This window comes from Pseudorca crassidens, chromosome 8 (assembly GCF_039906515.1).
Source record: "Pseudorca crassidens isolate mPseCra1 chromosome 8, mPseCra1.hap1, whole genome shotgun sequence".
Classification (NCBI taxonomy): domain Eukaryota; kingdom Metazoa; phylum Chordata; class Mammalia; order Artiodactyla; family Delphinidae; genus Pseudorca; species Pseudorca crassidens.
In genome coordinates this window covers 52,388,434-52,411,650 of record NC_090303.1, presented here as the reverse complement: position 1 = coordinate 52,411,650, position 23,217 = coordinate 52,388,434, and the positions used below count along the sequence as shown (strand labels likewise).

Here is a 23,217-nt window from a genome sequence, read left to right as displayed (position 1 = left end):
ACCTCTGATATGCTATCTACAAATTTAAAATAAAATGGAACAGTAAAGTTTTTATAAGAGGGAAGTAAGAGGAATATATGGGTCTTGGCCTTAATTTTCCAAGTTCTTCATATGCTCTAATTAATTGGATCATTCTCCACTTCATTTTGTCTGTGCAACACAAGAGATGGTACAGCAGAATTTGCTTTACTCCCACGTCTTAGGGTAAGCGGTGACATTTAATGGGATCTTCTCCTAAAGACAGGGTTGGGATATACGGTTTACAATCCTCCCCAAACCAATGCAATCCTTTTTCTTGTCCAAGGGCTGGAAGACAGAGGTCAAGGGTAGTTGGCCTCTGCTACTACCCACCACTCTGGTAAAAGTACAAAACCATAGGCTGCCTGTTAGATCTCTGAGGCCACATCCCCAAGTACTTGGAAGGGGTGTTGCTAACACTGCAGCAGAACCTAGACCCTGCCAGGGGGCCTGTGGATGTGGGACAGCCATATGCCAATGGTGACTGAATTCTCAACCTTTATTTTCATAGTAGATATTGTTCACAAGCACAGCCCACGGTCACAGATACACACAGGCTATAGGAAGTGGCACCTTCACTTTGTCACCCAGGCAAGAAAACACATCAGAATGCAAGTGAGGGAACGTGAGGGAATTATTAACCTAAGGATAATCTTTAATCCCTTCTGATGCGCAAAACTTTGACACTTTGTTCACAAGCGATTGTGACCTACCAGCGTAGTCCAGTACGCCGTCTCAGGAACACTGGAGAAGGTTCTTATTCAGGTCTCTTTCACATCTGAATTCTCTGACTCTATGAAAGATACAAAGATCCCAGTCACAACCAGGCAGCAATTCCTCATAGGATTTTGATCAACCAGAGTGATTTTGTATAGAAACACCCAGAAAGCTGACAGAGGACCAGTCTTTCTCTCTCACATATAAGACAACATTTCCTAACATCTGGCCTGGAGAAAATTTCCCTCTGCTCCCTCACTCACTCCACAAACTCTAGAAGACTTACTTCTGCCTAAAGCTGCATTTGTATGAGATGGTTACAGATAATAGGTGGAAACTCAGTTCTACATCATGTAAAAATGTATCCAGGGAAAGGTCCACAGAGGACAGGACCCAAGGAAGCCAAGGAGACCAAATATCAAATATTTGACTATCAAATTTCCCCATCCTGATCTCTCCCTCCCCCGACCCTTTTTTTTTAGTTCTAAGTCACTGGTTATTCCAGATAGCCTCTTCTCTGTATTTAAATTCATCCAGAGATGGTACTAGAAGTGTGCCTCTGAAGGTTTTCAGTGCTGCTCTCACCCTGGGGGAGGGAAGAGTGGGGCCCTTTGCACAGAACTCCCCCCCTACCCCCCACCTCAAATCTGTCTTTTCACTATTGGTGAACATTTACATGTCTCCTGCTGGCCGCTGATCTCACGTGCACTCAAGTGGTCATACACAGAAGGGACATGTCACTAAATGCTGCTGCCTGCTGAGCTCTTGATTTGCACGGATAGGGGCACTGCGTAATGGCCTGCTGAGCTAATCTTCACAGGAAAGAAGGTTACCCTCGCCTTACTCTCCCTCTGGAAAGGAGCTCTGTATTCAGCCTTGCGTTTATGAAACATGAAAACACATGTTGTAAAAATGTTCTGCATATAAATGAAATAATGCAGAGCAATTATTATGCTTGTTAAGAAGGCAACAATACGATTATGACATGAAAAGTGTTAACAGCGAATAAAATATGTTTTAACTTGTTGAAAATCATTTGTCTCTTTCTTAAAAGCACTGTGTGCAACTAAAACAAGGAAAGATGCCACACTGAAGGAGCATGTAAAAGGCAGAAACCTAAACACAATGGAGGCAAAAGCCAAAAACCCAAAAGTCAAGTTCAATGTGTTATCTATGCAGATGGGCTGTCAATATTTTTCAAATTAGCTGGTTAATTGCCAGATCTCCAGTTTACTTCAGGCTGTGAAGATGGAGTTTGTGTGTCAAAATTAGATGCTTCATAAATGGCTCTTCTGACGTTATCTTCAACTTCATCTCCTTTCCTAAGTAGGGCTATTAAAGTAGCTTTTACAGTGGCAGCAATTTTTCTATCTAAAGGAAAATAGCTTAAATGCTTAATGGGTCCAATTCTCTGTAGAAGTCCCAGGGCAAAGATGCTGGGAGTGAGTCCTACAAGTAGTCTCTACAGGAGCCTCTGGTGGGGTAGCGCGGGTCAGTGGGGGAGTAGATTGAGCTCCTCTGCTCCCACCTTCAGGGTGCTCCATAAGGGTAATGGAGATTATGAATAATCAATCTTATTCATAAGAGCTCTCAACCTGTCATGCCAACTCATGCTCTTCCTCTTCTCGTATCTCCCCTCTCTTCAACCTCCAACCCATCTCCCTGCCACACTCCTCCGCCTCTCAGCCCCTGTCTTTCCACCCCACTCCCAGAGAAACATCAAAGGTATCACACAGGAAGCCTTCCTCTTCTCCCTCCATGCTTACAAACCACTGCCCATCCACAGGCATCCCCTCTTCCTTCCCCTGTCTAGGGTAAACCCCTCCACCTGGGCTTTGGATCCCATCCCTTAATGATTCTCAGGGGCTTCAGACCACTCTCGAGTATAGCCTACCTTCTCTCCTTTATATTCAACTGGTCTCTTTAGCAGGAGAGTTTCCACTGACATTAAACATGGAAAATGTCATCTGACCAGAGTGGGCTTGCCAGATTAAATCCAGGGTAAACAACAAATAATGTTTTAGCATAAGTATGTCCCCAATATTGCATTGGATATACTTAATACTGAGAAGTACTTGTTGTTTACCTGAAATTCAAAGTTGACTGGGCATCCTTCATCTTTTTTTGTGAAATCTGGCAACCGTCCACCAGAGAGGTCTTTCTTGACCATTCATTGTATAAAATAGTATTTCCCCCACTTCAGATAGTTTCTATCACCTTCCTTCACTTTTTTTGTCCTCATACACTATCACCACTGGAATTATTATGTATTTATATGTTTATTTATTGTCTCTGTCCCTTCATCTTCTCACTAGAACGCAGATTCCATTGGAACAGGGGTTTTTAAATTCTTTGCTGCGTCTCTTTTGCCTAACATAGGGCTTAGCACAAGATAAGTGTCTGATAAATATGTGTTGAATAAATGTATGCTTGAGTCTCTCTCTTCTTTTAAAATAATTATCACACAACCCCATAATCCCCCTAGATCTACTCCCCCATCTCTCTCATCCACTTCAGAAACTGATTTTGTAACAGGTCTTAACACTCATTGTCCCTGTGACTTCAGCCCAGTTCCTCTTCTTCCTACTCCAGCCTGGCTCCACTCTTATTATTCCACCAAAGCAGCTCGAAGGTCACGGATTAATTCCATGTTGTTAAATCACATGGACATTCTTTACCCCCATCTAATCTCTCAACAAGAGTTGATGTTATTGACCACTCCTGCTTCACGAAGTAAGTCCCTTATTTCACTGGCACCACACCCTCCTGGTTTTCCTTCTACCTCCATAATCACTTCCATTGCCAATGTATCCTTCCCTACCTGGCCATTAAAGTTTGACTTTAGTCCTAGGCCCTCTTCTCTTTTCACTCTATGTTCTCTCCTCCAGGTAACCTCTGTGTGGCTTCAATGGCCGTTCATTAGCTGATGACTCCAAAATTTGTACATCCAGCCCAAAGCTCCCCTCTTAGTTCCAGACCTATATGCCTATTTGATATCTCCACCGGATATCTCAAAGTTGTATCAAACTCAATTATATAAGACTGTATTCAATGCATCCTCTGCTTATCTAAGCCCTGGTCCTCTTCTTTTGTACCACATCTTGGTGAATGACACCTCCATGCATCTAATGGCATAAGCCAGACAACAACAGTCATCCTTGACTCCTGTAAATCTCACCTCCCAAATAGCTCCTGAATCCATTCATTTCTCTTTATCTCCATGGTCACCTAATACAAAGGACAATTAACTCTTGCTAGACCACTGCAATGGCTTCTTAACCAAAAGAGCTATATTCAAGGACTCCAACCTCTTCCTAACTTGTTTTCCACATTTACAGCCACAGGGATTCTTCAACCTGTGAAAAATTCTTCCTTGGTTTTTTAGAAGGCTCCAACTTCTCTTTCCAGTTTTATCACATGCCACTCTCTTCTCCATTCTCTCAACAGCAGCAACACTGGCCAGGAATCAGTTTCTTAAATGCAACTATACATTCAAGAGGGCTGGATGAGAAAGTGATTACAAAATAACTCGCTTAAAAGAGTGAAGTAGTAAGAAATAATGTTTCATATGAAAATCTGCCACCTGCCAAAAACATCATCTAAAATTTAGGGCTGAAAGGTCCTTCACACATCATCAGGTCTAATTCTTTCTCTCCAAATAAGGACATGAGGAAATAAGGGTCCAGAAAGGAGCATGGAATGACTAAAGCCATAAAGCTATTTAAGGGTAGAGCTAGGAGATTAATGCCTGAATCTAAAGTCACACCTCTTGCCCCAAGTGAAGAGTGAATAACTGATGAGAAATAAAGTGACCTGAGAATTACCATAGCTCTAAAGACATGGAGGAGCGATCAGAATGAGGCTGAGGCAGATGAAAGAAGTTAAACCAATCCGCCAATCAACCAGCAAACATTCCCACAAGAGAACTAGTGAGCCTTCAGGCATAAGAATCAGGAACTTTGTCAATGAGCTTTTCAACCAGATTGAAAAGGCCTCCTATATTCAATAGCTTCCAGAAAAATAGTCAATGGATGTGGACTGGATCAGGGTTGGGGGCGTGGTGTACCAACTGCTCAGTATATAAGTAAACAAGTGGGTCCTGACCAAACTTATCAAGTGAGAGCCCACCTTCTATTGAGTCAGCCACATAAGCCACCTATTACCACCTGAGATTTTCACAAAGAACCCTTTTCAGCTTCTATGAGTCCTTGAAGAAACTAAAAATCATCAACTTGGAGGGGGAAGATGGCGGAAGAGTAAGACGCGGAGATCATCTTCCTCCCCACAGATACATCAGAAATACATTTACACGTGGAACAACTCCTACAGAACACCTACTGAATGCTGGCAGAAGACCTCAGACCTCCCAAAAGGCAAGAAACTCCCCACGTACCTGGGTAAGGCAAAATAAAAAAGAAAAAACAGAGACAAACAGGACGGGACCTGCACCAGTGGGAGGGAGCCGTGAAGGAGGAAAAGGTTTCCACACGCTAGAAGCCCCTACGCGGGCGGAGATTGCGGGTGATGGAGGGGGGAAGCTTCGGAGCAGCGGAGGAGAGCGCAGCAACAGGGATGCGGAGGGCAAAGCGGAGAGATTCCCGCACGGAGGTTTGGGGCCGACCAGCACTCACCAGCCTGAGAGGCTTGTCTGCTCACCCTGCGGGGCGGGCGGGGCTCGGAGCTGTGGCTCGGGCTTCGGTCGGAGGGGGATTAAGAGCGCTACTTAAAGGAGCTCCAGAGACGGGTGTGAGCCGCGGCTAACAGCACAGACCCCAGAGACGGGCACGAGACGCTAAGGCTGCTGCTGCCGCCACCAAGGAAGCTGTGTGCGAGCACACGTCACTCTCCACACCCCGCTTCCGGGGAGCCTGTGCAGCCCGCCACTGCCAGGGTCCCGGGATCCAGGAACAATTTCTCCGGGAGAACGCACGGTGCGCCTCAGGCTGGTGCAACGTCACACTGGCCTCTGCCGCCGCAGGCTCGCCCCGCACTCCGTACCCCTCCCTCTCCCCGGCCTCAGTGAGCCGGAGCCCCCGAATCACCGGCTCCTTTAACCCCGTCCTGTCTGAGCGAAGAACAGACGCCCTCCAGCGACCTACACGCAGAGGCGGGGCCAAATCCAAAGCTGAAACCCGGAAGCTGTGCGAACAAAGAAAAGAAAGGGAAATCTCTCCCAGCAGCCTCAGGTGCAGCAGATTAAATCTCCACAATCAACTTGATGTACCCTGCATCTGTGGAATACCTGAATAGACAACTAATCATCCCATATTGAGGAGGTGGACTCCGAGAGCAAGATGTATTATTTTTTCCCCTTTTCCTCTTTTTGTGAGTGTGTATGTCTATGCTTCTGTGTGAGATTTTGTCTGTATAGCTTTGCTTTCACCATTTGTCCTAGGGTTCTAACCGTCTGGTTTTTTTTTGTTTTGTTTTGTTTCTTACTTAAAAAAAATTCTTTTTCTTAATAATTATTTTTTTATTTTAATAACTTTATTTTCTTTTACCTTACTTTATTTGATTTTCTTTTATCCTCTTTCTTTCTTTCTTTCTTTCTACTTTTTCTCCCTTTTATTCTAAGCCGTGTGGATTAAAGGCTCTTGGTGCTGCAGCCAGGAGTCAGTACTGTGCCTCTGAGGTGGGAGAGCCAACTTCAGGACACTGGTCCACAAGAGACCTCCAAGCTCCACGTAATATCAAATGGCGAAAATCTCCCAGAGATCTTCATCTCAACAACAACACCCAGCTTCACTCAACGACCAGCAAGCTGCAGTGCTGGACACCCTATGCCAAACAACTGGCAAGACATGAACACAACCCCACCCATTAGCAGAGAGGCTGCCTAAAATCATAATAAGTCCACAGACACCCCAAAACACACCACCAGATGTGGATGTGGCCACCAGAAAGACAAGATCCAGCCTCATCCACCAGAACACAGGCACTAGTCCCCTCCACCAGGAAGCCTACACAACCCACTGAACCAAACTTACACACTGGGGACACACACCAAAAACAACGGGAACTACAAACCTGCAGCCTGTGAAAAGGAGACCCCAAACACAGTAAGATAAGCAAAATGAGAAGACAGAAAAACACACAGCAGATGAAGGAGCAAGATAAAAACCCACCAGACCTAACAAATGAAGAGGAAATAGGCAGTCTACCTGAAAAAGAATTCAGAATAATGATAGTAAAGATGATCCAAAATCTTGGAAATAGAATAGAGAAAATGCAAGAAACATTTAACAAGGGCCTAGAAGAACTAAAGATGAAACAAGCAACGATGAACAACACAATAAATGAAAATAAAAATAGTCTAGAAGGGATCAACAACAGAATAACTGAGGCAGAAGAACGGATAAGTGACCTGGAAGATAAAATAGTGGAAAAAACTACTGCAGAGCAGAATAAAGAAAAAAGAATGAAAAGAACTGAGGACAGCCTCAGAGACCTCTGGGACAACATTAAATGCACCAACATTCGAATTATAGGGCTTCCAGAAGAAGAAGAGAAAAAGAAAGGGACTGTGAAAATATTTGAAGAGATTATAGTTGAAAATTTCCCTAATATGGGAAAGGAAATAGTTAATCAAGTCCAGGAAGCACAGAGAGTCCCATACAGGATAAATCCAAGGAGAAACACTCCAAGACACATATTAATCAAACTGTCAAAAATTAAATACAAAGAAAACATATTAAAAGCAGCAAGGGAAAAACAACAAATAACACACAAGGGAATCCCAATAAGGTTAACAGCTGATCTTTCAGCAGAAACTCTGCAGGCCAGAAGGGACTGGCAGGACATATTTAAAGTGATGAAGGAGAAAAACCTACAACCAAGATTACTCTACCCAGCAAGGATCTGATTCAGATTTGATGGAGAAATTAAAACCTTTACAGACAAGCAAAAGCTGAGACAGTTCAGCACCACCAAACCAGCTTTACAACAAATGCTAAAGGATCTTCTCTAGGCAAGAAACACAAGAGAAGGAAAAGACCTATAATAATAAACCCAAAAGAATTAAGAAAATGGGAATAGGAACATACATATCGATAATTACCTTAAATGTAAATGGATTAAATGCTCCCACCAAAAGACACAGACTGGCTGAATGGACACAAAAACAAGACCCATATATATGCTGTCTACAAGAGACCCACTTCAGACCTAGAGACACATACAGACTGAAAGTAAGGGGATGGAAAAAGATGTTCCATGCAAATGGAAACCAAAAGAAAGCTGGAGTAGCAATTCTCATATCAGACAAAATAGACTTTAAAATAAAGGCTATTAGAAGAGACAAAGAAGGACACTACATAATGATCAAGGGATCGATCCAAGAAGAAGATATAACAATTGTAAATATTTATGCACCCAACATAGGAGCACCTCAATACATAAGGCAAATACTAACAGCAATAAAAGGGGAAATCAACAGTAACACATTCATAGTAAGGGCCTTTAACACCCCACTTTCACCAATGGACAGATCATCCAAAATGAAAATAAATAAGGAAACACAAGCTTTAAATGATACATGAAACAAGATGGACATCATTGATATTTATAGGACATTCCATCCAAAAACAACAGAATACACATTCTTCTCAAGTGCTCATGGAACATTCTCCAGGATAGATCGTATCTTGGGTCACAAATCAAGCCTTGGTAAATTTAAAAAAATTGAAATTGTATCAAGTATCTTTTCCGACCACAACGCTATGAGACTAGATATCAATTACAGGAAAAGATCTGTAAAAAATACAAACACACGGAGGCTAAACAATCCACTGCTTAATAACGAAGTGATCACTGAAGAAATCAAAGAGGAAATCAAAAAATACCTAGAAACAAATGACAGTGGAGACACGACGATCCAAAATCTATGGGATGCAGCAAAAGCAGTTCTAACAGGGAAGTTTATAGCAATACAATCCTACCTTAAGAAACAGGAAACATATCAAATAAACAACCCAACCTTGCACCTAAAGCAATTAGAAAAAGAAGAACAAAAAACCCCCAAAGTTAGCAGAAGGAAAGAAATCATAAATATCAGGTCAGAAATAAATGAAAAAGAAATGAAGGAAATGATAGCAAACATCAATAAAACTAAAAGCTGGTTCTTTGAGAAGATAAACAATTGATAAACCATTAGCCAGACTCATCATGAAAAAAAGGGAGAAGACTCAGATCAATAGAATTAGAAATGAAAAAGGAGAAGTAACAACTGACACTGCAGAAATACAAAAGATCATGAGAGATTACTACAAGCTACTCTATGCCAATAAAATGGACAACCTGGAAGAAATGGACAAATTCTTAGAAATGCACAACCTGCCAAGACTGAATCAGGAAGAAATAGAAAATATGAACAGACCAATCACAAGCACTGAAATTGAAACTGTGATTAAAAATCTTCCAACGAACAAAAGCCCAGGACCAGATGGTTTCACAGGCGAATTCTATAAAACACTTAGAGAAGAGCTAACACCTATCCTTCTCAAACTCTTCCAAAATATAGCAGAGGGAGGAACACTCCCATACTCATTCTACGAGGCCACCATCACCCTGATACCAAAACCAGACAAGGATGTCACAAAGAAAGAAAACTACAGGCCAATATCACTGATGAACATAGATGCAAAAATCCTCAACAAAATACTAGCAAACAGAATTCAACAGCACATTAAAAGGATCATACACCATGATCAAGTGGGGTTTATTCCAGGAATGCAAGGATTCTTCAATATACGCAAATCAATGTGATACAGCATATTAACAAATTGAAGGAGAAAAACCATATGGTCATCTCAATAGATGCAGAGAAAGCTTTTGACAAAATTCAACAACCATTTATGATAAAAACCCTCCAGAAACTAGGCATAGAGGGAACTTTCCTCAACATAATAAAGGCCATATATGACAAACCCACAGCCAACATCATCCTCAATGGTGAAAAAGTGAAAGAATTTCCACTAAGATCAGGAACAAGACAAGGTTGCCCACCCTCACCACTCTTATTCAACATAGTTTTGGAAGTTTTAGCCACAGCAATCAGAGAAGAAAAGGAAATAAAAGGAATCCAAATTGGAAAAGAAGAAGTAAAGCTGTCACTGTTTCCAGATGACATGATACTATACACAGAGAATCCTAAAGATGCTACCAGAAAACTAGAGCTAATCAATGAATCTGGTAAAGTAGCAGGATACAAAATTAATGCACAGAAATCTCTGGCATTCCTATACACTAATGATGAAAAATCTGAAAAATCTGAAAGTGAAATCAAGAAAACACTCCCATTTACCATTGCAACGAAAAGAATAAAATATCTAGGAATAAACCTACCTAAGGAGACAAAAGACCTGTATGCAGAAAATTATAAGACACTGATGAAAGAAATTAAAGATGATACAAATAGATGGAAAGACACACCATGTTCTTGGATTGGAAGAATCAACATTGTGAAAATGACTCTACTACAGAAAGCAATCTACAGATTCAATGCAATCCCTATCAAACTACCACTGGCATTTTTCACAGAACTAGAACAAAAAATTTCACAATTTGTATGGAAACACAAAAGACCCTGAATAGCCAAAGCAATCTTGAAAACGAAAAACGGAGCTGGAGAAATCAGGCTTCCTGACTTCAGGAAGCTACAGTAATCAAGACAGTATGGTACTGGCACAAAAACAGAAAGATAGATCAATGGAACAGGATAGAAAGCCCAGAGATAAACCCAGGCATATATGGTCACCTTATCTTTGATAAAGGAGGCACGAATGTACAGTGGAGAAAGGACAGCCTCTTCAATAAGTGGTGCTGGGAAAACTGGACAGCTACATGTAGAAGCATGAGATTAGATCACTCCCTAACCCCATACATAAAAATAAGCTCAAAATGGATTAAAGACCTAAATGTAAGGCCAGAAATTATCAAACTCTTTGGGCAAAACATAGGCAGAACACTCTATGACATAAATCACAGCAAGATCCTTTTTGACCCACCTGCTAGAGAAATGGAAATAAAAACAAAAATAAACAAATGGGACCTAATGAAACTTCAAAGTTTTTGCACAGCAAAGGAAACCATGAACAAGACCAAAAGACAACCCTCAGAATGGGAGAAAATATATGCAAATGAAGCAACTAACAAAGGATTAATCTCCAAAATTTACTAGCAGCTCATGCAGCTCAATAACAAAAAAACAAACAACCCAATCCAAAAATGGGCAGAAGACCTAAATAGACATTTCTCCAAAGAAGATATACAGACTGTCAACCAACACATGAAAGAATGCTCAACATCATTAATCATTAGAGAAATGCAAATCAAAACTACAATGAGATATCATCTCACACCAGTCAGAATGGCCATCATCAAAAAATCTAGAAACAATAAATGCTGGTGAGGGTTTGGAGAAAAGGGAACACTCTTGCACTGCTGGTGGGAATGTGAATTGGTACAGCCACTATGGAGAACAGTATGGAGGTTTCTTAAAAAACTACAAATAGAACTACCACATGACCCAGCAATCCCACTACTGGGCATATACCCTGAGAAAACCATAATTCAAAAAGATTCATGTACCAAAATGTTCATTGCAGTTCTATGTACAATAGCCAGGGGATGGAAACAACCTAGGTGTCCATCATCGGATGAATGGATAAAGAAGATGTTGTATATATGTACAATGGAATATTACTCAGCCATAAAAAGAAACGAAATTGAGCTATTTGTAATGAGGTGGATAGACCTAGAGTCTGTCATACAGAGTGAAGTAAGTCAGAAAGAGAGAGACAAATACCATATGCTAACACATATATATGGAATTTAAGGGAAAAAAAATGTCATGAAGAGCCTAGGGGTCAGACAGGAATAAAGACACAGGCCTACTAGAGAATGCACTTGAGGATATGGGGAGGAGGAAGGGTAAGCTGTGACAAAGTGAGAGAGTGGCATAGACATATATACACTACCAAACGTAAAATAAATAGCTAGTGGGAAGCAGCCGCATAGCACAGGGAGATCAGCTCGGTGCTTTGTGACCACCTAGAGGGGTGGGATAGGCAGGGTGGGAAGGAGGGAGACGCAAGAGGGAAGAGATATGGGAACATATGTATATGTATAACTGATTCACTTTGTTATAAAGCAGAAACTAACACACCATTGTAAAGCAATTATACTCCAATAAAGATGTAAAAAAAAAATCATCAACTTGATGCCCACTGAAAGTTACAAAGTTAGGGCCACAGATTCAAGGTACCACTACTTCCTGACAATTAGGCAAAGATATCAACAGAGAGATCCTGGTCCATTGCCTTTCAAAGGAAAGCCCAGGCTACCGAGCACAATTCATACTTTGAAACTAAACTTACCATTCAATGGCCAAGGGAAGCTTTCTGGAGGACACTTCTATTGAGATCAAGAGAGGCTGAGTAAATACCCCGTGTGTGCTTATCACTACAGGCGCTGAAGTGTAAATGAGTGTGAAAGTTGCCTTTTGGTGTCAAAAGACCTGACAAGATTCTTTTCCAAATGGGATTGAAATTATTAGTAAATTTGTTGAGCTAAGAGACACTGTTTATCAGCTGTATTTTTAATTGGTTTCCAGGGAACACCTATGTTAGGGTTATAAGCATCAAAGGTGATAAACAACTTAATTATCCTCCCAGAACCATTAGGAAAAAGTATCACTGTTGGTGAGTTTCCTTTAATGCCTTCTTTTGAAATGCCATCCTGCTACTATTGTCGGACTATCTGTAGTTTTATTTCCCAGAGCTTTGATGCTCCCTTCATAAATAGAAAAGGCAATTAGAAGTAGATTAATGAAGTTAACAACATTTACACTGGTCAGATATATCTTAAGTTACCATTGGGCGTAGCTTCTCCTTGGAGAAGCAGCAAGTTAAAGGGAATCAGAAAACCTTGAGAGAATTTTGAGGGATGAGGCAGAAAGCCCATGAGGAGCTGGAAAAGCCTGGGCATGGTATCCATTCTTTATTATGGTGGTTTCCGAGAAAAGAGAGCTGCCAACTGGGAGGCTGTTATAGGGAGGGGAGGGAAGAGTTTCGTATTTTGTTTATTTCCATTCAGTGTCTTTAAATTTTATTCATGAAGAAAAATGGAAACATGAAGCCAGAGTGTGGTAGTTGTTAGTAAGCCAGACTCTCTGTTCAACGTATATTTCTTCCCTCAGATTCCATCATTGGAGCATGAAGGTTTTTTCATTTTCTAGACTCTACTCAAATACTATGTCCCTGGGAGGACTTCTAATTTTTTTAAATTACTGCTATAACAGAGAACAATAACCTTTCTGTAGAGAACAAAGAACAAGTAGGAAGTGGGATTTGAATAGAGGCCAAAGACGGACTTTCCCAAATTCAGTTTTGCTCAGGACTAACACTGAGTTGCATTTTGGTTTTGCCTCCTTTTCTTATTTCTTTGTTACGTGGAAAATTTTTCTGAATCTCACCTTCACTCTTTGAACTGGGGTTATGTGGTTAGACTTATCTGTCTTTTTACCTGGCAGAAAATGAATGAGAAACACTCTGTTTTGAGTGTCTCAAGAAGTGATGCCATACAGAATCAGGCTAATATACTATAATCACTTTTACACACTTCATGTTTTTAAAGATGTTAACTGGGGTGAAAAACAGAGTTGGAAAGGGAAGCTATTCCTGTCTCATTTTACAAACAAAGAAACTGAGGCCCATCTGGAAACAGCTATCAGCCCAGGGCTCCTGGAGAACTACCCCATAGCCTTCCCACTTGATTCTGCTAAGGGAAATCTTGCACCATGGTTGGGACTGGAATCATATTAAATAACTGTCTCCATGTGATATCCTTGATGTTGAATACAATTAAAGAGAAAAACAGTGCCACCATCCTTTCAGCCCTGCCCCAAACTGGCAATCTACCAAGTAGGCCAAACATTAATGTCTCAAAGTCATTTTGAAGCACAGAATGTTATATCACAATAAAAATGTCACTTGGACATTAAAAATAAGTGCTTTGAAAAAAGAAGTATTTTCAAATACCTGTCTTAATTGCTTTGGATTTAATCTGAGAGTGGAGCAACTGAGTAGTCTCTTCATCTGACTTCATTCAAAAGAAGTGGGATCTTCTTTTAGCACTAATGGGTCTATTAACCTGGGATCTAGACTGTGAACTTATAGATGGGCTTGTCTTTCTTCACATTTATCTCTACCATCATCAATTTCCCCTCTCCTCTTCCCTTGTCCAACTGGTCAGCTTTAAATTTTTTCTGAATGTTGATGGGAATTGTTTGTTGGAGAACAAAAGGTCCAGCTATATCCACTTATATAATACAAGCTTTAGAGACAGAAAGAAGAGAGAGAGAGAGAGGCTATTCCAATCTTATGAGTCCATACTTGGCATGTGGTATGTTTTGGCTCCAGAAAGGTATTTTAAAAATCCCGGTTATCTCAGACAAAATTGCCTTAGTCTGTCATGGGTCAAGTAGGAATTTCCATGCTGTCTGCAGACTCCAACACCTCTGCTCTGTTTCCTCCATATTACCACCACAGCCATATTTCTGAGATCTTTCTAGAGGATGCAGATAAGAGAGATCCTTCCTCCGGAGTTCAGTTTCACACTGGAGAAAGAAAGACATCTTCCTGCTCTGGGTTCTATTATTGTCGACAGGGAAAGGGCAAAGATGGTAAGTTTTATAGCATTTAATAGGCAAGCAGTCCATGGCCCACCATATTTGACTCTGGCAATTTCTGTCAGCTCATGTTGATGTTGGTCAGCGACAAAGTCACAGGACTATAGGAGCCCGACGCCCACCACACTTTTGGTTTGAGTAGAAACAATGGTTTCTACTCAAACAATGGAAAGCATGATGGTTTTTCGAGACTAAAACACGTTTAAGAATTCTGCATTTCCAAGACATGTCCCAAGTTTTCCTCAAGATCTTTTCATACCCTAACTACAACAAAGAGATGTAACACAAAGTCCCCAGTATCTGTGGCTGCCTGTGACTGTGACATGGCAGATGTACTTGAGGGAGCCTTTGTGCCCTTAAAATATTTGCCCTGATTTATTTATAAAATTGTTTTATAAAACAATTCTATCTACTATTACTAACACTACTAGAATTAATAGAAAGACAGTTATCATCCCAGCGCTATTCTTCCCCACCAGGCTCGGGTTAGGGCTTCAGATTGAACCTCAATACTTGTTGAAGTCAAAGCTGCAATCCAGGTGACTTAGGTCTAAGGAGATTTTTCATCTTTATATCTTATTTCTCTAGTATCCGCTTAGCATTTTTCGTCCCTGACTGGCCAACGGCACCCTCACTGTAGCACCTGATCAGTGTCTTACCTCTCTAAACAGTTCCTCTCAAGAATGTCACCCCACCTTCTTTATTAAAACTCTGCATCTTGCCAGATCATCTATCTTAGCAAAACTTTAGCATCCTGTGTTCCTTTTCCTCAAGATCTTGTAGATAACCATTAAGAGATTTAATATACCAGCACATAATAAGGTTACATGGGTAATATAGTATAGCCCTTAAGAGTAGTTGCTTTATAGTCAAACCGTGATATATAAAACATTTCATTGTAAATAATAATGGCTGAATCAAAGAAAAGCTATTCATCAACAGCAGCAGCAGCAGCAACTATTAATGGTATGATAATCACCCTCTCCAGATATTATAATTTCTCTTCAGACTTTCAATGACTTTATCCATTAAGGTAACAAATGTGAAATTTTCTGCCTTCTAGCTGGCCAACTGGGGCATGGTCTTTCTGAGATGTTTTCAATCCTGCCGATTCTTCTCCTGCCCTGCACTGAAGGCTTCCAGCCCTGAACAGTCATAGCTGCAGGCAGGGCTGGGGCAGCACACATCAGAGAAAGAAATGGCCAGGTGGGGTGGGCTCAAGTGTAGCCACTCCAAGTCCCCTCACTTCCTCTCCTCTCAGGAGCCATATGGCCAGTGCAGCCCTGAATTCCTCAAGTTCCAAAGCCGAGGTTCATGAAGTATCTTTAAGCTCAGGGTAAGACGAGCAGATGAGAAGACAAGGATATTCCTTCCTCTAATTTAAGCCCAGCAGTCTTAATATTCCACATGACACGGTTTAAGGTAAATGAAGAAGCCTTTTTAATGTGTGTAGAAGAAATGTGCAAATACACACCCTTCCCTTAATCCTCAAGAGTGGCACAGGAATTGGTATCTCCTGAACCACTTATAAGTGAAACTAGCAGAGTGGTGATAACATTCCAGAGAGAGCCATTGAGCCTTGCTGGTTCAGACTGATTGTAGGGCCTTTCCCATTTCTAGTGACTTGTAGTCTGTCTGCAAGGAGGCTAACAGTGAGCCATGTGCCGAGCATTAATGCTTTCCTGACTTTGGCTACCATGTTTTGCTGGCTCTAAAATAGAACATATTTCTCAAGTGAGTTAATGCCCACTTATTATTTTGTTGTAATGTTTAATTATCACAAATGACACTTAATTGTTTAATTACTAGACCAAAGAATAGATAAGGACTTGCAGCAAGCAAAATATAAGACCAAGCTTCGCTCTCTATAGAAAGCCACATACATTGCATATGCATAGGTACTGTACATGTATGTACATATCTAGAAGTATTTTATATGAGCATTTATATATAAATCTATACTTGCATATGTTTTACACATACCAGATTGTCACGAGTCTCATTATCATACATGTGGACCCCAGGAGAGATGCAGCCCTAAGGAAGAAATGGTTGGCTCAAGAGCTGAATTCTCTTTGCACAGGCTGCTTGAGTAACAGTGTTACTGAGGACTATTACTATAGACACTGCTGAGCAGTGCTGACCCTGTCCTCTTGTTGCTCTCCTCTTTGAGAAAATAATTCACACTGCAGTGAAAGCCTAGCGATTGGATTGTACATGACACCAATTCAAGATAAAGAGAGGATAGGCCAACCGAATATGGTCTCTTAGCTGGAGTCTTACCCAAAAGAAGGACTGATTCTTTGAGGAAATATGAAGGAGGAATATTCACCTAAAAGCCCTCTGTGATTTGTGCTGAGCAGTACCTACAAGTCTAAAGGAATGTTGACCTCTTTTTTTCACAAGAGGAAAAGAAAATGAGACCTGAAAAAATTCAAAGCAATTCTAGGAACGCACTCTTCTCACAACCAAATGTTTTCAGAGAAGCTCCTCCTTATGGATCATTTCTCAAATGCAGTCACTGAGGGCACTGGGAAGTTATTCCAGTTTATAGGAACTAATAGTAATAGCTCCTGTTAATTGAGCACTTACTATGTGTCAGATGCTGAGCTAAGTGTTTTACCTGTGTTCCTCTACGTATTTATTTCTTACAATGATCCTACTAGGTGCATCCTACTTCTATCTGCATTTTATAGATAAGGAAACTAAGCCGGAAAGGGTAAGTAATAAGCCCATCATCACACAACCAGTAGGTGGCAGAAGAAGAATTTGAACGCGGGCAGTCAGTCTCCAGATCCCATCACTTTAACCACCCACCTATACTAGTACACCTTGCACTGGTTTGGGACTGATGCTGAGGGTTTCAAAAACTCAGAATAAATCAGGAAAACTGGATTGGTTCTCACCAATTTTGAGTGTTCTCCTTTGCTGATGGGGAGTCTTGGAAAATATCTACCAAGAAAATGGAAACAAGAGCCGCAAAGTTTCTGGTGAACCAGTGTCTCATTGTGACTCAATCCTTAGGAACAAGTCAAGACTCCTATATTCCCCTGCTTGGCACTGACTACTGTAGTAGAGGCAGGAGGGTCAGTGGAGGTTAACTGTTGGGAAGTGTGTTTCACAGCTCCCACTCCTGGGGTTCATCAACCACAAAGGAGATGGATGTCAAAGAAATGATATAAGTCAGCCGGGGAAGAAATAGCTAATGACACTAGTCTCACATTCCCAAGCCCAGAGGTAAATCACATATTCCCTTCAGAGGACGCTTTTAGTGCTGCCACAAAACTATTAGGGTTGTTAGAAAAAAGACAGGTGAATCTTTATATTTTCTTGGCTGCCTAGTACCATCACATGTGTACTCAATATTTTGAAAAGAGGCTTTAGGTGTCATAAAACCCACAGGAGGATTTGATGATAATCATCCTGTACAAAGTCCTCCCTAACTGCCTTCCTAATGTCTGAGGTGACTCTCCTCATTTGAAAATTGCTTCATTTTAGCAAAGGACATTTTATAAAATATATGGCCTACAAACTAGCCTTACCCCTGAGGGGGAAGGGGAGGATGCTCTTTTATGTGTTTGGGGAGGGACTTTTTTTTTTTTTTATAGGGATCCATTTTATTTATTTATTTTTAACATCTTTATTGGAGTATAATTGCTTTACAATGGTGTGTTAGTTTCTGCTGTACAACAAAGTGAATCAGCTATACGTATACATATATCCCCATATCTCCTCCCTCTTGTGTCTCCCTCCCACCCTCCCTATCCCACCCCTCTAGGTGGTCACAAAGCACCGAGCTCATCTCCCTGTGCTATGCTGCTGCTTCCCACTAGCTATCTATTTTACATTTGGTAGTGTATATATGTCCATGACACTCTCTCACTTCGTCCCAGCTTACCCTTCCCCCTCCCCGTGTCCTCAAGTCCATTCTCTACATCTGCATCTTTATTCCTGCCCTGCCCCAGGTTCTTCAGAACCTTTTTTTTTTTTTTTTTAGATTCCATATATATGTGTTAGCATACGGTATTTGTTTTTCTCTTTCTGACTTACTTCACTCTGTATGACAGACTCTAGGTCCATCTACCCCACTACAAATAACTCAATTTCATTTCTTTTTAGCGCTGAGTAATGTTCCATTGCATATATGTGCCACATCTTCTTTATCCATTCATCTGTTGATGGACACTTCGGTGGCTTCCATGACCTGGCTATTGTAAATAGTGCTGCAATGAACATTGTGGTACATGACTGTTTTTGAATTATGGTTTTCTCAAGTATATGCCCAGTAGTGGGATTGCTGGGTCATATGGTAGTTCTATTTTTAGTTCTTTAAGGAACCTCCATACTGTTCTCCATAATGGCTGTACCAATTTACATTCCCACCAACAGTGCAAGAGGGTTCCCTCTTCTCCACACCCTGGGGAGAGACTTTCTATTTACTCCTTCAACGAAGTTATATGGAGCAGCTTCTACATGTACCTAGAGGCTGAGGAAAATACAGGGATAGATCTCATGGTCCTTTTCTTGAAGAAGACTTTGGAGTAATGTCTGAAATTATCAGAAGGGATAAGAATGAAGACAAACAGCAGGACAGGACTTGCTGTCACACAGACATGGTGGGTGTATTGCCGACATTTTGTCTGGACCATCCTTATTTGTTACCACCACTCAAGTCTCTTCTACCATGAAAATAAACAAGTACCACAAACAAACTGAGGAAGATAAAATTGAAGATAGAACACCACAGAAAATGTTTTCAAGTCCAATTTATCGATATTTTAAACCCTTAGCTTCTAGACTCATTTTGATGTATGAATAAGTCTTACAATAGCATATTTACAAAGGCAAAAGTCATGAGAAAGAGAATTTCTAGAGGGAGAGAAAAGATAAATTGGCTACATGGTATATGAAAAAAATTTCTTTCTGGGTAAATAAATTAGATTATGGGCTCCAGATCTGTGACTTACTTGCTATATTAACTTTATAATACACAGCCTCTCTGAGCTTTAGTTTTCTTCATAGAAGACTAATAGTACCTGCCCTGATGTGAGAATAAAATGAGACATAACATACTCCATAACCAGATTCTTTCTGGAGGAAAAACTGAGTGAGCCCATAGGGATTTAGCCTTTAATTACTTTTTCTTTAGCTGTTTATTTATTTGTTCGAAGTGACACAAATAGGGAGGGTGATTCTGTAATGCTAAGTGATTTCTTACCTCAGGAAGATGTAAACACCCTTATATCAGATACCTGACATGCATCACTTCCAATTCTTCCTGCCTTACCTGTCTCTAACTCCAGCCACTGCTGTGGTGACTAGTTCTGCATAGTTTCTGATAAAATTCATCCAGGCTCAACTTGACAGTGATGCACTGTATGTCTTGATTTTGCACCTGCTGCCAAAGGGTCCCCATACAGAATGCCACAGGACACTTCCAGGCACTCGTGTAAATACAACCTGGAAATGCGATGGACTTAGCACCCCCATGGGATGAAAATTTGACCAGTGAGTGACAGGAGCCCATGAATTGATGTATTTCCCCTTTGTCCCCCTAGAGAAACAGTCCTGAGAAGCAGCTGTATGGCTTCTCAGAGGATGGTCTTTCAACATGAAACAATCAGTTGAACTTAGCCTCAGCCAGGTTGATCAGCATTCTTGTGTTTTCCTCCATCCTTCTCTGCTTCATACTACATATTCCTCGTCCTGAATTATACTGCCTAATTAAATAGTACGATGTAAGACTTTGGTTCAAACTCTACTTTCTGGTGAACCAAGGCGAAAACAACCGATAGCAGAGTGGCTCCAGAAAGCAACCCTTCAGGAGGGTATTTTGGATATCAGTTTAAAAGACCGCATTGCTAGTAGCAGATATGGTGATGACAACCTCTGGCATGTAGTGACATTATAACTAAGACTTTCACCTGTGGGTAACTGGGCTGAGATGCAGGTGGTAAATGAGCGGGCTATGGTAGTTTAAGGCATGGATAAAATGTGGATGATAGAAATTGTGGAATAGAGACAACTGTTGTTAGCTGCAGTGGAAGCTTTAGAAAATAACAGACTCGAGGAAGCGAAGTGTCAACTTAAGCCAGTCTGTAAAAGCCAGAAATCCTTTACAGCAGCTTCAATGGAAATGGTCATCTCCTGGAAACATAGGGAAGACCATGCTGAAAATCAAATCCAGGATCTAACTGTAAAGGCGGCAGAGTGAATATGTAGCCTCACAAATCTCCACTATGAAAGTTAGCACCTTGGCAGGAAAGGAGTGGATGGGACTATCTGGCTGAACCAGGCTGAGAATCTTGAGCTCTCCCTAAACCCTCCCTTACCAGAGGACAGAAGTGGCTGCCTGCCTGGAGACTATTCAAGGACTTCCCCTAAGGCAGGTGCCTCATAAAATGATAATTCTTCTCCTTAACATATGCCCCAGCATCCCTCATAGCCTCGAGACTGTTGACCAAGGTGAAGTCTCAGCCCAGCCCAAGCACTACTCCTGGAGGATACGCACCAAAAGAATTGCAGAGATTTGCTAATATGGCCTGGCAAGAATAGGGGCTACACAGGTGAAAATGGAGCTTGAGAGTCCTGGACTGGAGTGAGGAGGTCAGGTACGGGGCTGGATAGAGGAAAATTTACTGACGTGGGGCACCCAGCCATGACGGGAATTCAATATCCTACAAAGAACCCCGGGAGCCAGTCCTAATTGTCTGTTGAGACATGCCTTGAAGTTTGGTGAAGAGGATACTAACACCAACTACCATGGTAGAAAAATCACAGCCTATCATCCAGTTTCCAGATCTAAATCAGTTCACAGACCCAGAGTACAATGATCGTTCGGGAGGCCAGGATCTCTTGAGGAAGAACCCTTCAATGTCACCACAAGTATATACAGGAAATCTTCCTCTGACTTGTCCCCTAAATGTACCTGTGGCCATTTGTTAGAGTAACTGTTCACTGTTGAAAGGGAAAAACCTAGCCCTTTTAAAGTCTGTTAGATAAACAGTTGGGGCTGAAATGAAACCAAAAGACCTGAAATGCCATCAAGGACATTCAGTTAGAGTAAAAGCTCATCTGAGAACCATGATAATAAAGTTTTGGCCCAAAATTGTCTCACAGTGGGTCCACAGTACTCACAGACCCATCTTGAGGTTATTTCTCATTCTCTCAGTGTATGATTAGGATAAACACATTTATCAGCTGTTAGAACCCTCACACTGGTTTCCAGATCTGTAATGCAAAGGCCATTATGGTACAAAGAGCCAAGTAGAAACTGCCTCTATCTCTGGCCAAGACCACAAATCTGAAGCAATGCTGCATCCCAGGAGGAACTGCAGAGCTTGGTGCCACTGTCAGACTTACTTGAAGGATACAAATGTGATGGTTTCCATCATATCCCTTGTTCAATTTACCCGTCTGGCCCTGAAAAATCCTGAGGGATCATGGCAGATAATGTAAAACTACCATGAATTTAGCCAGGTGTTAAACCCAGTCACATCTACCATGCCAGATGTGTTATCTTTCCTGTGAGTGGATTAAAAGAGACTCTGGTACCAGCTATGAGACAATTGATCTGGTGAATGTGTTCTTCTCAATGCCCATAAGAAGGAAGGATCAAAAGCAGCTCACATTCACATTGCAGGGGCAGCAACTCACTTGTGAAATTTTGTAATTTCAGTCCCCACAAACTTAAGGTTCTGGTTTCCACTGTAGGGTGGATAAGGGGTAGGGGTCTTTCTACCAGGTGCACAGAAAGGGTTCCATTAAACTTGAACCTTTAACTAGCATGTTGTAACTCTTAATGCCAGTGCATCAGCAGACAAAGAAGAGAGTTATTGTATGTGCTCATCAACCTAAATACTATGTGGAGCTACAGCTGCTGCTACAGAATACAGCCAGGGAGGAGTGTAGCCACGATCAGGAAGAGGACCTTAGTGGCAGCTCTCTTAATCATGTGTACTTATATTGACTCTCCTTCTTCCTTCCCTGATTCACTCCTCTTGCCCCTCACTCCAGCACTCTGAAAGCTGGGAAAGGAATAGTACAGAAGCCTTTGCCTCAGGTTCCCCTTTCAGGAGAACCCAAGCTCAGGCTGCTGTCCTGCTGGTAGGTTCAAATGTACTTACTTGCTGGGGGAAAATGGATATGCCAGGCACATTACATATTTTATTTTATTTTATTTAATCATCACGATGATCTTAAGAGGTAGAACAGTTATTTCTCTTTTCCAGGGAGGGAGACAGTTTCAGATAAGTCAAGGATTTTGCCAAAGGACATACAGCTTATGAGTTGCAGAGCCAGGTTTTGACCCAGAAAGTGTCTAACTCTAAAGCTCAAGGTCCTTCCTCTATACCTTCATGCCTAGGTCAGTGACGACAAAAATGAGTACTCAGAAAGAAGACAATTCACACTCTTGTATCATTCTGATAACCCCCTTTGCACTATTAGTGGCTGGCTTTCACTTTAAGTTTTAGTTTTTCTTTTTAATATGTAAATTAGCATACAGCGTACTTCTCTACAGGTAAATATTCTAGGAATGTTAAAGGGAATGGCAGGGGTCCATCATTCTGAAACACGTGATGGAAGAAATCAAAGAGTGCTCTTTTAGCAAATCAAGATCTAAGAAGTGAAGTAAGTTAGAAAGAGAAAAAAAAATACTGTATGCTAACACATATATATGGAATCTAAAAAAAAAAATGGTTCTGAAGAACCTAGGGGCAGGACAGGAATAAAGATGCAGATTAGAGAATGGACTTGAGGACACGGGGAGGGGGAAGGGTAAGCTGGGACGAAGT

General features: G+C 41.3%; 1 long non-coding RNA gene across 1 annotated transcript in view; it reads right to left on the bottom strand.

Moving 5' to 3' along the window:
* The window catches only part of LOC137229082 (uncharacterized), a 566,856-nt gene that overhangs the window by 238,007 nt on the left and 305,632 nt on the right, over positions 1-23,217 (bottom strand). The window contains exon 5 of the long non-coding RNA XR_010945524.1: positions 732-811. This is a non-coding gene — a long non-coding RNA (uncharacterized lncRNA). The remainder of the gene's footprint in view (positions 1-731; positions 812-23,217) is intronic.